Raw genomic sequence first — 10,381 nt, 5'->3', positions numbered from 1 at the left:
AAAATAGTGATTTAGCATTAAGCTTCGCCTTAAGAGATAATGGGGAAATTTACGAGTATTTAAGAATATGACTTTTTGTTGCAATGACTTTCTTTATATCGTGTGTTTCTAAATAAATTATTCTATAGGGTAGGTAATATCTTACGTGGAACACATTCTCTTATGTTATTTAATAATAAATTCTTGATAATTGTCCAAACGGCAGTGGCGGGCGGTGCGTTTCTCGGAAGTTTATAATGACTGCGAATCCAGATCGCAAAAACCTCTTCATTGTCATTATTTCGTTGGGCCCCACAGCAAGTGTAGAAAGGCACGTGGTATCGGCGAATTTGTCGAATTAAGATGGCCGAATAATGCTGTTATACTAGATGATAATTTCTTCCCTTGTAAAATGATTTAACCAAGATGAATGACCAAATGATAGTCATCATATACCTACGTTTATATTCCGAAATTCGAACTATTGTAGACTGATGTGGGTCTTGGGTATATAGCACAATGGAACGATAAAAGATGTATCGATAATGTGTATTCTGAAATTCGAACTATTGTCGAATGACGTAAGTCTTGCATATACAATAGCTAGATAAAACGATAAAAGATATATTGTTCGAAGAACGAACAGGGGTTGGAATAGCCGACTCAAGGGCTATTCCACACAGATAACAAATAAATTAATTATATGGTTTTTGACAGGCGAATGCGGAAACACAATGCGTAACGTTACTTCACAAGCAACTTACCGGTGAAATGATGGTGAAATCTGCATCAGCCTCATCTGTCAGCACTGGAACGGAATTGTGTTTCTTTAGCACTTGTTGTTTTAAAGTAAATTGCGATAAAAATACGTCTTAGGATTATTCCGATTAGACAACCGGCGATCGAGATTTGACGGGACGAACGGTGTTTTTTTTATTTATTTATATGTAGGTACTGAGCTAAATTAACAAATTCTTTAACTTTGCAAGTTGTTTTTCTATCAACGCTTATTATACAAACTATCAAAAGCAATCGGCGTTACGGAACATGTATCGATAATGAATATTCTGAAATTCGAACTATTGTTGAATGATGTGGGTCTTAGATATATAGCACGATGGAACGATAAAAGATGCATCGATAATGTCGACAACTTGTCATCGTTTCCAAGCACGACTGTAGAATGCAGATTGCTAACATAAAACACGTTCACGTCGAATAAATTAAGAAAACATTTCGTCGTTTTGAACAGTTGTGTGTTCGTTGACGATCTGCAGTCAAGCTCGGGAACGATGACAGGCAACCTAAATTATCGATCCACCGTGCTAAATACCCTGGGCCCGATGGAGGTTTTATCGACAAGATATGCTTAATTTAGTCGACATGAACTATTGTTTGTTCGTTAGCGATATGCTGTTGTTCTCAAGACATTTTTTTACATTAACCCCACACCAGAAAAATTATTTTCCTCAGGGCTTATGTCATCTTTTGGGATGCTGTGTCAACGGGATGAGTGTGTCGAGGAGTGACGGACATACGAATATATCCCTCCCACTGTGGCGCAAGATGATGGGTCGAGAGACTAGTTGGATAGGTCAAAGGGTCTCCCGATCAGGCACCCTACGCAGCTGGTGGGAAGTCACATCTGAGCACACCTCACCCGATGAACATGTGCACCTCTGCTAAGTCACCAAACGTAGTGAACCACTCGAGGTGACCTATGGCAGAGGTGTTTGTTATCCAATAGATGGTTCCCGGGGCTGCGGTACCCGAACCCGCCTTCCAAATTATTTAAGTTGATCGGATGATGAAAAAAATTAATCTTCCATCACTTTGTAGGTTTTACGTTTGTTCAATATAAGTATGTGGAATATTCACAGTTGCCGTATGAAAAAAAAGATATGTGCATACATTTCTTCCTCTTTTGGTGCTCTCTCTTATCGGAGGTTGGCTATCATCAGGTATTCTTTACTCTGCTGGCTGCGGCCCGGAACCAAATATCTTCAAAGAATTACATGAATACCTGTAATAATAAAAACAATGTATTATTTTAATTAGCGATTGTGTTATTTATGATTAGCCTTCTTTTTTCCGGTCTGTATAGTCCGGAAAACCATGCGGAACTGCAGTCGTACCAGTCACGCAGGTTCCGAAGCCTACAAACTACACAGTTTTCCTCTTTTATTACATCCATGAATCTTCCACGGACATTTAATAGAATCTTGTATTAATTTTTAGGTCCTTATTAATGTCTCTGAAACAACTTTTTTGAAGGTGATTCCCATCGAAGTTATTGCCAGTCCACTAGTATTTATAATTATTTATTAATATGTAAATGAAATCCTCGTCACGGGAAAACACAGTGAGGATATCATTATCTCCATTTGTTAAAAAAAATGAATATAGTAAAAACATTACATTCCTAGTTTCGTTTCAGGAGACACATGCTTTACCACAGATTAATTTGAAAACAAATTAACCACTTGCAATATATTCAAGTTATTATCGTAATAATTATAGACACCAGGTAGATAAATCATCATTTGTTTCACACACATACAAACATAATTATACCAATAATAGCTAAGTACTCTAACAATGAAATTTTACAATCCGTCTGTAGGTACTAGAATCACCTTTCAATCAAAAATAATGTCAGTTAGTTAGGTGTGGTGTCGACAGGTGGACGCGTGTCGTAATAAAATATGTTTTCATTCTTATAAACAATATTACCGTAGATAATAGGTGATTTGAATTCTTGTGAATTGATTAGGATCATCGTTGAATCATTTATCAGTTTATATAATTAATTATCTAGTGATAAAAATGTTAAAATCAGCAACAAAAACAGTTTTCGCGGAGTTCCTTACAAATGTTTAGATAATTTTTAGCCATTTAATTTTAAATCAGTGATCAGTGAGTTCTATTTAAATTTTCGAAAATTGTTCTACTATTTTGTAGTTTTTTTAGTGTGGCTAGAAAAAAACATTTGTAATAGACTTTGATTTGTTCTATTTAAGTGTTTTTCTGTGCTATTTTGGATTTATTATCAATTTATCGTAAGTTATTTCAAACAATTTTATTTTTTAAATTAATAAATGTAAACGTTTAACTATTTTGAATGGTGAAAGCGGTTTATTAATTTTAAATTTCGCAAGTAAGAACTAATTTGAATAAAAATGATTGACATTTCAATGACTAGTTACTAGCATGACTAGGTAGGTAGGTACTTACCTAATCTGTTTGAGTTTTTTCATAGTTTTTTTATGCTATGCTACTTTGTAGTGTAATTCGAAAGTAATCATGTCTACGTGTTCATGCAGAAATTGCAGTGATCATTAAAAAACAGTACCTACCTTATAAGTATGTGATTAAAACTTATCTAAGTTGATTTTCCTCTTTTTACCTTTGTTGTTTAAATAACGTTTTTTTGTGTACGCCATACGAGAGTCCATATCATGGAAGGCAAATGTTTCTATTACACTCTACTACCTTGTTGAGGATTGGGGTAAGGGAAGGAATAAGAGATAAAAAACGAATGTTAAGATATTTTTATGTAAGTAACTATCATATTTAAGGTTAAACGCAACGCTCGTTGTATTCTACGTGTTCACAGATGGCGTTAATTAATTAATTTTGTTTAAATACGCTTTTGCAAGGTATTGCTTTACAATAGTAAGACAAATCATTTGTTTGCGCCCGTATATACGCAATATGAATATGAATCAATAGTTTTGTTCGTTAAAAGACTTAATTCTTTCGAGAAAGGCACACAAATACAATATTTTACCGATGATTCAATCCAATATTGTATTTGTATGCCTTTCTCGATAGAATTGAGTTTTCATATGGACAAAACTATTTATTCATATTCATATTGCGTATATGAGGGCGCAAACAAATAATTTGTCTTAATACTGTAAAGCAATACCTTGCAAAAGCGTATTTAAACAAAATTAATTAATTAACGCCATCTGTGAACACGTAGAATACAACGAGCGTTGCGTTTAACCTTAAAAGATAACCTACCTAATGGATTATAAATATTTTTCAAGACGATGCAACAAGTCGTGTAATATTTGGAATCGAGCCGCAAACAATAACGCTCCTTATGTATATGGCGATAAGGTTTAAATTCCCACTTAACGCCAGCCGCCTGTTTTGATTTCCGCAAGAAAAAAACATCGCCAAAAAGTGTTTCATTTTATTGTGCGAAATTCAGGCACAAACTATTTAAATATTTTACGATGTCTTTGTAAAGAAATTAATTTCCAACAACATTATACAATAAAACCATTAGGTACTGAAGATGGGTTCATATTTTACGTTGAAGCAATTTTTATAACACTTTATTTTTCAATTGTTTCAAAGGTCAAGATGTGTTCTACTCGCAGTATTTAATTAAATAAAATTGACCGGATAAAGTTGACATCGCGTTTGGGTCCCACCCAGGCGTAGTGTGTTCAATTCCTCGGCTGGCCAAGTCCTCCATCACAACACAAGCAACATTTTCAGCTTACTGTTGTCGTAGTAGGAGATTTTCAAATATTGTCAGGTTATTCGTAACCCGGGAATGTTTGTCTTTCTTTAAAAAAAAATAAGTTCCAAGTGACATAAATTTTCGTATCAAAAACACACGACGGCGCTTCGCCTTAACAAATTCCCTATAATACTAATAATACGTCCAACTCCAGCAAAATATTGGCAATATCAACAACTCTGGTCGCTAGAGACGCTAGTATGGCATATTTACGTTGAAATTCCTTTAAATGGCGGCAAATTGAATTCATTTAGTACTTGGTGGCGTGTTTTGTGCTTCCTAATTTGTATTTTGATCGATATTTGTAAAAATATAAAATGTGACAAAAGTAGGTTTTGTGTGTTACGGTTTACGAATGTAATAATTACGAATAACAAAAACACTCAAAGTTGTTTTTAAGGATACCAAAAAAAGGTAACAGGTTAGTTATTATTGTGGGAATTGAATTTAATTAAAAATAAATAATAAATACCCAATAATATAAATAAGTCTTCATTAAAGCTTTTACATAAATAGAATGAATGAAAATAATTATAATATTTATTTATAAAATATTGTAACATTTTTCTAAACCTTCAAAGACTTTAAGAAGAATTAATAGCAGCTTTAATATTATGTGTGCAATTTGATTATTTTCGTGTTTTGCCAGAAAACTCGATATACGCGAACCTGACGCATTTGAAGCACGGTCGCGCTGTTGATAGCTAGACCGATATTGATAATGTAATAAATTATAAATCAGGTATTTTAAATGAATTGGCATTCCTCTACATCAGACGGCTATGTATAAGAAAAATTATGAGTAAATTGACGATGTCGAACTGAAATAATAACTTTAATATGCATTGGCAGTCCGCATGTACCTTTGGACACTAACATGAGAGTTAATTAGTTGATAAAGTCTTTAGTAATAACACTCTTAACTAACAACGTTTGTTTCTCAAAGTCGGAAAGGAATTGATTGCGTCTCAGATGAATTAATTAAGACTATGGATCTTGTATACAATTTCTTTCAATTCTAAGAGCTCTGTTGGTTCATTTTCGTCAATTAATAAGCCAGTTAATTTGTTTTATGAACGACATTATCCAAAAAGTTGTGCATATTGACAGCTCATCTGATACCTACCGACCGTTGGAATCATTTCCAAACCGTGCTAGCAAATATCAATGACCGGCGATCGATGATGGATTTTGCCAATATTGTATTTATTTATTTTATATATATAAATTACAAACAATACAAAACAAAATGAACCTATGTCTGTCCAACTGGGAAGGATTCCCGTTTCAGGACAGCCAAATTGTGTATTTAGTACACAATATTCTTAGAATGGAATAGCGATGCTGTCAAAACAAATTTTGAGAACATTGTTGATTGTATTCGAAGTGACAGAATAGTTTCTTTATCCTTGAAAGAATCGCAAAGGTGTAATTTATTACCAGGGTCAATTTGGATAACATTAGTAATTGCATTCAGAACAGATGAATGGTTTCTTTCGGGACATCACAAGTCTGAGATTCTTTCCAGAGCATTTTGGAGAACATTTACAATTGTATTGTTAGAATTTCCACATTAATAATAATAATAATGTTTATTTCAGCTGGACAGAGCGGTGTGTGCAATGCTCTGCCTGCCATAAAAGTTTACATTTAAGTTAATACATAAAAAGAAAATGAATAAAAATAAATAAAAATAATAAATAAAAAATGAATACATTGATGAGCACATTAGGACTTTATGGTGGCTTGAGTGAAATTCTCCATGTCTGGTGTAGAGGCGCTCCCTGCCTTTGGGCAACGGCCTGGACAAGAGTGTTGTCCGATCTCGGGTAGCGCTGACTCGTCCCGGCTATTCTGTGGCGCATCAAAGCTATATAAGCATCATCGCATCATAAATCAGTATAAGACATAATATGAATCCTACAGTACTTTATTTTTTAGAATTGATTAATTAATTGATTAATTTGATATGGGTTTTTATCGATCTACCGTTCTAGATATATAGCCAGGTCGCTGTGGGTGTTGAAGCGGAGTTCTCGCATTGGTTAAACCGTGTATTATTTCAAAGGGCGACAAATATCAAACAGTTCAGAGCGTCAATTCTGTTCAGGGTCGGAACTGGTTTTAGCTGCTTAAAATCTGGGCCATTATACGTAGGTTTCTGAGTACTTGGCGCATGTGCAGAATTGTTAAATTTTCTGTTCATGGTCAACTACTGCCATTCATTACAACATATCTGAAAGGTTTGCAGTGCAGACGGACAGAAGAGGAACAAAGCAAAGGACTAACTATTTTTTTTAATGTAATATTATGAGTATGATAGTGATGATAATAATAATAATTTGATGATTTGTGTTGCACCGTTTTTTGTGAAAATGTAGGAAGAAACAGCGCAGCAAATCTGTTGAAATCAAGAACCAATCGTAGAAGCGACCAGTTATCATGTGACAATTGTCAACCGTGTACATTTGTTGGGCGCACGTTTGGCGTGTTTCCAACTATGCACAGTTGCCGAAGGGATCAATGATGCTACTTCATTTATTTATTTATACTGGGTTTTTACAGACGATCTCACTTACGTGAGAACAATCCAGTTATAAGAACTCAGTTAACATATAAATAGGTACAAAAATTACCAAAATCTACTCAGCCATAGGACACATTAATTTTCATATACCTAAATAAAGATTAATATATAAAACCAATTAAAATTAAAATAATAAGTGAAATACAAATATTAAAGAAAAGTAAGAAACGCAAGTAATACATAATATAATCAGTGCAACATATTATTTAACAATAGCAGATTTTTTTTTGTGAATCCATATTAATTATCGACAAAAATATCTACATCAGCACACTCAATCTTATTATACAGTCGACACATTTGGATCAGAGGGCTAAAATAGACGATATTATTTTTGAAAATATTCAGGTGTAAAATGCTATGGTGTCTTAAACAATGAGAATTGGGGACATTTATTTCAATATTGCTAAGACGTAATGGGGTTTCAAGATGGCCGTGCATAATTTTATGAAAACATATTAGGTCAGTCAATTGCCTTCTTATTTTAAGTGTATTAATCTTAAAGTATTCACGACGTGCGTCGTATGATCTAAGATGGTCATGTAGTCCACATTTGAAAGATAATAGTCTAAGCATTTTTTTTAACCGGTTCTATAATTTATTTATTTATTTCACGCCTATTAAAGCTTTTACATACATATATACAAAAAATATTTAAAACAATTGCAGAAAAATAAATATAAAGTCAAAATATCACTGAACTTGATCTACACAGCATGCAGGCACAAAACACAAAAAATCCAAAATATTTTCTGTTTCAGTTGACAAAATTATTATGTGTTAGTCAAATCAAATTAAATACCTTTATTAAAATATTCCACTACTTGATGAAAAAAACTTCAATAGGTTATGCTTATATATTGAAATTGATAATGTTTTCATACTTGCAATAATGTGGATTCCATTCATGTGAGCATCTTCATTTGCAATACCAGTAGAAAATGGACAGTATACCTACCTGACGTCTGTGCTCCGACGATTGCAAGAAAAGTTGAGAGAAATTCTCGAAAACTCGAAAGAAAAATACAATAGGATTAAAAACATTTAACAGTCCAGTATTTTCTAGTTAGTTAGTAACCTACCAAAATGTATATTTAAAAACATCAGCCGATGTTTGATAAAAAATAAACATAATCTCAATGTTATATTCCCAAAGTCAATATCTATCAAATACCCGGATTAGATCCCACCTCCACACGATAGCATAAAATGAAAAATATTGTTTATCGGTATCATAATATTATCAGTACATTTTTAATCAATCAGTCATGCATCAGACATGACATATCAGAAATATGGAACACCGAGGTCAGTGGTGCAGAACCCATGGCTTGCGAGTTGCGTCGTATTGCTCATTGCAGATTTTTAACATAATAATCAATGTTTTATTATATTAATTTTTTGTGTCAAATTGAGATAGTGACATCCTCACTAGGATCTCCCGTGCTGAAGATTTCGTTAACATATTATAGAAATTTTGTAGCATGGATAACATGAAGTAATCTTCTATCTATATAAATAAATATGTAAATGTTCGTTTGTTCAAAATCTTATTTTCTCCGAAAGTTCTTCGCCGATTGCTTTGAAATTTTGACACAACTTTGCATTCCAACACATGTGTGTTTTTATTCTATATTTATGTCACTCGCGACAGGTAAAAACATGGTTTTTTTAACAACAGCGCCATCTGTTGGACATAAAAGCAACCGCGCTATTATTCCTCTATCTGCAGAGGCAGACAGAGCCACATCAATGCGTGGCGGGGCACAGCTATTTATAAATACATATTGTAGTTTTTATAGTTGTAAATATATTAAATGGTGTTTTTTAGTGCAGTTTAGTGGCTTCGGTTTCAGTCTGTATTTTGTGTCAGTTTATTTTCTATTTCTGATCTCCCTTTGTTTTGTATCTTGCTTTTTACTTAAGATTTAAATGTTAAAACATCGTTGTGGGTTTTGAATGAGAGTGGGATTTTGTTGTAGAGTTTAGTACCAAAGTATATGAAGCTTTTTTTGTCCAATAGTAATAATATTGCATTTGTAGTTACTTGTTGGATATGTTTTTGACCCTGAGATGTAGTGTTTCTAAGGTACGTGTTGGATGTTATTTCCTGTGTTTTGTATTTATTAATGTAAAGGAGTATTGTTTTTTAATAGAGTTGTTCAATTGACCCAATTGTAAGTTTGTTGAATTAATCAATTTAAATGTTAGCACATGTTTATTATAGAAAATTTTCTGGGCATATTATGCTATTTTGTAAATTTAAAACTAGTCACAACTGCCAAATTATCCAAAAGTGTTATATGGCATGCACTAGTTTGACGTCACAGTAAAAATCGATGTAAATGAAATCCCCAGTACGGGAGATCCCAGTGAGGTTATAATTATCTCTATTTGTTACTAAAAACTAAGATGATCAAACACGTATTATTATGTAATACTTGGATTCTTTGCGGAAAAAATGAACAATGCATCTGTACGATGACGCGTTAGGTAGCGTCACGTACGTGGTAAGATAAAATGATTTTATAATCTCTCTGCCTAATGAAACTTCTTATCCCGATAGGATCGTGCTGCCCAGAACCGCTCACAGAGTAAAGCACACAAGATTCATCAGCTGGTTTGATTATCGACCCGACTTCCATCCACCTGATGTATGTATATGGAAGTCGGGCCCAAACTTCAATAATGTTAGATAAGTGGATCACAAGTCACTAATAAGAGTTAAAACATTGATCATGTTAACAATAATCACGGCACAAGCACGGCGATCATCACTTGCAATGATTACAGTATTTACGGCGTTTCATATCAGTAGTTACTTATACGTAACTTTCGATATGTAAAATGGTGCACTTTACACTTTACAGGTGATACCTCGTCAAATTCTCGCGTGGTGAGAAAGCTGAAGCCATTATTGGCAGAGTCAGGTGATTCTTCGTACATTAATGCGTGGAACAAAAGGTACTAGTTTGAATCCTGGCTCTGTAATTAGCCGGAAGCAGAACGAACCAAATAATTGACTGTTAAAAACGTTGCTCATTGCTGACTATTTACGCAAAAAGTATTTCAGTTAAGCAGATCTGAATTGTTATTTCGCTATTACGACATCATAAATATTATTTATCGAAAATGTTACAGCGTATGAATATTGTTGATCCCGTGAGCACTCATACTTTATAATGTCCCATTGTATCACCTCGCATGCTTCACCTCATTCCTATATAGTAACTCAGTCCACTTAGAATTGTTAATACAATTGTTTGCTGTTTATT

The 10,381-nt window shown here is 33.6% G+C and overlaps 1 protein-coding gene across 1 annotated transcript in view; it reads left to right on the top strand.

The window, feature by feature from the left end:
* Positions 1 to 2,895: 2,895 nt before the first annotated feature.
* Positions 2,896 to 10,381, top strand: part of CNT2 (Concentrative nucleoside transporter 2) — a 94,787-nt gene continuing 87,301 nt past the window's right edge. The window contains exon 1 of the mRNA XM_089648414.1: positions 2,896 to 3,038. The gene's annotated coding sequence lies outside the window, so the exon portion shown is untranslated. The remainder of the gene's footprint in view (positions 3,039 to 10,381) is intronic.

The sequence above is a fragment of the Hesperophylax consimilis genome, chromosome 27 (genome assembly GCF_061612785.1).
Source record: "Hesperophylax consimilis isolate HC1 chromosome 27, BYU_Hcon_1.0, whole genome shotgun sequence".
NCBI lineage: Eukaryota > Metazoa > Arthropoda > Insecta > Trichoptera > Limnephilidae > Hesperophylax > Hesperophylax consimilis.
The sequence above is the reverse complement of the archived record's forward strand: the minus strand, read 5'-3'. Positions and strand labels throughout refer to the sequence as shown.